The following is a 4,065-nucleotide window of genomic DNA, read 5'->3' as shown; positions in this document are numbered from 1 at the left end:
CAAATCGAAGATCATTGAGTGCATTAGGAAGTGATTTGAAGAAATTTGGAATTCTTTAAGCATAGAGGAAAGTTGAAGAAATCAAGCTTTGAAAGAGCAAGTTAGCCGAAATTTGCTTAAGACTTTGCTTATGATGTTGCTTAGGGTATGTCATATAAGCTTAACCTTAAGCAGACAGTGCGACCAGAGGTTGAAATTTGCTAAGAAGCTGCTTAGGGTTAAGCCGAATCCTAAGCAGACTGCCCAGAACGTGAAAAATGCTGCTGACTTGGATAATTTTACACCTCATTTCCTATCCACTCCTTGGCTCTTATTTACTTTTAGGGTAACTTTTAAGGACGATATAAATTCATCATTTCCTAATTTTTGCCGCAAGAGGAAAGGAAGAAAAGACAAAAAGGAAAGAAAATTTACTAGAGAGAAGGAGGAGACGCCATTCCTTTTGGGGAGGAGCTGCTGCACCTAGCTTTGGAGCTCCAGAAACTAGAGTTTTGGGTTCTCCTACCTGGGTTTTTCTATCTTAGTCCTCTTATCATGTTTTTCTTTACTTTTCCATCAATCGTTCTTGTAAATACCATCATGAGTGAGTAAACTCTTTAGATTTCAGAGTTGGGAAATATGTTTTAGATTAATTTGTGTATTTGGATTGGGTATTTCCTTATTTTACATAAATATGAGTTTTGATTCCTTCCTTGTGTGCTTGATTTACTTGCCTAATGTTGGTACCCATTGGGTATTGTGATAATCTTTTATTGAAGGACCGAAAGGTGAAAGTCATTGATAGATAATCAAGGATTGGAACTTAAAATAACCTAGATTTAGAAATAAACTAGGATTTTAAGAGGAATTAATGATTGGTTACAAAACTTAATGGGTTTTAAAGTAATCAAATAACATACAAAAGTATGTTTGGTTATTTTAGAACACACTTTGGTTTACTTGAAAAAGATATCAAAGGAATTTAGAATCAATTTCCTTCAAACTCTATTTTTCCTTAAAAATTGGAATGCCCAAGACAAATCCCAATTAATTTATGCATAAACCCCCAACTCTGGAATCACTTTTAACATAATTAGACTTTGATTTGAATTACCCATTGTTAATTTAGTTTAATTGTAAAATAGATCTAGAAATCATTTGTTTTCTCTTTACCCATTTCAATTAGATTAATTAATTTACCTTGCTCATTTACATTTACCAGTTATTCATTAATCATTAGCCCAAATAATCGCTTCAATCATAGTTTGGTAATCAAACAACAAATCCTCGTGGGAACGATACTTGATTCATCACTTTATTACTTGAGACGACCCGTATATTTGCGGATTCGCCCCATCAAGTTTTTGGCGCCGTTGCCGGGGATTTGATTTTTGTTTGATATTAAACAATTGTTTGTTTGGTTAATTTGGGCATTTTATTTTATTTTCTTTTTACCATTTTACTTTGAGAATTTGTTTATTTTGTTTTTCAGGTACTTTATTTTATGAGAAGGACAAAAAGTGAAGAAATCAATTTATTCTTTGATCCAGAAATAGAGAAGACAGCAAAAGCTTTAAGAGCAGAATCTAAAAGGAGAAAAGCTGAAATTAAAGCTCAACAACAAGAAGAAAGAGCACAAGAGCAAGAGAAATTACAAGAAGAAATGGCCAACAACAATAACAACCGTTCTGTGAAGGATCATGCCTATCCTAACATTGGGGATTTCATGCCAAGTATCACAAGACCAAGAGTAGAAGCTAACAATTTTGAATCAAGCTCAGACTGTCAGATGGTACAACAATCACAATTTGGAGGAAATCCAAGTGAAAGTCCACATGTGCATCTAGCACACTTTCTTGAGATCAGTGACATGTTGAAGATAAATGGAGTTTCTAATGATGCAATTCAACTCAGATTATTTCCTTTTTCTCTAAAGGACCGAGCTAGAGAGTGGTTACATTCATTGCCGCCGGGTTCTATCACAACATGGGATGAACTTTCTCAAGCATTTTTAGCTCAATATTTTCCACCAAGCAAGATAGCTAAGCTAAGAAATGTGACTTCTTTCAAACCTAGAGATGATGAGAGCTTGTATGAAGCATGGGAGAGGTACAAGGATTTGCAAAGGAGATGTCCACATCATGGGATTCCTAAGTGGATGCTTGTTCAACACTTTTACAATGGAGTTTCACCAGCTATTAGAAGTACAATTGATGCATCTTCTGGAGGTGATCTTATGGAGAAATCTGAAGATGAAGCTTTTTCTGCTCTTGATAAAATTGCTTATAACAACTACCAATGGAGTTGTGAGAGGAATGAGATCAAGAAACCAGCTGGTATGTTTGAGCTTGATGCCATGAATATGATTAATGCTAAGTTTGATGCTTTGACAAGGAAAATGGACAAGCTAAGCATGAAAGTAGATTCTTCAGCTGGAGGTTCTAATAATTCAGCAGAAGTTGGAGCTGCAAATGTCAATTGTGCAGCTGATTTTTCTACACTTAATCAAGATTTTTCAAGTGAGCAAGTGGATTATGTGGGGAACTACAATCAAAGACTAGGTGGTAATTCACTTTCTGCAACTTATGATCCAGCATGGAGAAACCACCCCAATTTCTCTTGGGGAGGTAGACAAGGACAACATCAGAATTTTCAGCAACCTTCTGGGTATCAACAACATCAGAATTTTCAGCAGAATAGAGGTCCTCCTCCTGGAATTCCTAAACCTCAAAATACACCTGCTCCACCTCTACCACAACAAGCACAACCAGACAAGACAGCTAGATTAGAAGCTATGATTCAAACTCTACTTGTGAGCCATCAAAGTCAACAAGAAATGATTTCTCAATTAGCATCTAAAGTGGATCAAATGGCAACACACAACAAAATGTTAGAGAATCAAATAGCTCAACAAGCTAGCTCTTCAAGTAACAAAGCATTTAGGAAGCTCCCTAGCCAGCCAGAAAATTCAAGGGAGCATTGCAAGGCTATTACATTGAGGAGTGGAAAAATATTCGAGAATGGAGATAAAAAGATTGAAGAGAAAATTGAAGAAGAGAAAAACAGAGAAGGAGATGAACAAACTAAAGCTGGAGTTAGAATTGGGGCTGAGAAAGAAAATTCAGTGGAAGAAAAAGGAAGTAAGGAGAGGGAGAGCAAAGAGGAAGAACCAAAATATGTTGCACCTAAAGCCTACATGCCACCTTTACCATTCCCACAAAGGTTTCAGAAAGCGAAATTGGATAAACAATTTGGGAAGTTCTTGGAAGTATTGAAGTCTTTGCATGTGACTATTCCTTTCACTGATGCCTTAGCACAAATGCCTTCATATGCTAAATTTTTGAAGGAGATTTTATCTAACAAGAAGAAATTGGAGGAATTTGAAACCGTAGCTCTCACGGAAGAAAGTAGTGCTATTTTACAAAATAAGCTTCCACCCAAACTGAAAGATCCTGGAAGTTTCTCCATACCATGTCACATTGGGGATATCAGTATAGATAAGGCTTTATGTGATCTTGGAGCCAGTGTTAGTCTAATGCCATTGTCTATCTATGAGAAAGTGAAGATTGGAGAAATGAAGCCTACTACCATCTCACTACAATTAGCAGATAGGTCTATTAAATTTCCAATTGGGGTAATTGAGAATGTTCCTCTGAAAGTTGGAAAATTTTTCATACCAGTGGATTTTGTGGTATTGGAGATGGAGGAGGATGTACACATTCCTATTATTCTTGGTAGACCTTTCCTTGCTACTGCTGGAGCTATGATTGATGTAAAAAATGGGAGGCTTACATTAGAAGTTGGGGAAGAAAAAGTTGAATTTAATATGTTTCAAGCAATGAAAAAGAAAGATGATTCAAATTCATGCTTGAGAATTGATGTGATAGATGAAGAGGTCAGAGAAGTGCTTAAAAAGCAACATCCTAAAGATCCCTTAGAAGCTTGTTTGGTTCATAACATCAAAAAAGGGGATGAGATTGAAGAAGCTGCAGAGTATGCTACAATTTTGGAAGGAAATCCACCTTTGCCTATGGCTGATATTGAAAAGATTGGGGACTTGAAGCAAGATACAACTTCATCATCAAA

The 4,065-nt window shown here is 36.1% G+C and overlaps 1 non-coding gene across 1 annotated transcript; it reads right to left on the bottom strand.

Annotated features, from left to right (window-relative positions):
- Nucleotides 1-2,023: 2,023 nt before the first annotated feature.
- Nucleotides 2,024-2,127, bottom strand: LOC131175066 (small nucleolar RNA R71). Its single transcript, XR_009145226.1, has one exon. It is a non-coding gene; the product is annotated as a small nucleolar RNA R71 (small nucleolar RNA).
- Nucleotides 2,128-4,065: the final 1,938 nt, after the last annotated feature.

Source organism: Hevea brasiliensis, chromosome 16, assembly GCF_030052815.1.
Source record: "Hevea brasiliensis isolate MT/VB/25A 57/8 chromosome 16, ASM3005281v1, whole genome shotgun sequence".
Classification (NCBI taxonomy): Eukaryota; Viridiplantae; Streptophyta; class Magnoliopsida; order Malpighiales; family Euphorbiaceae; genus Hevea; species Hevea brasiliensis.
The sequence above is the reverse complement of the archived record's forward strand: the minus strand, read 5'-3'. Positions and strand labels throughout refer to the sequence as shown.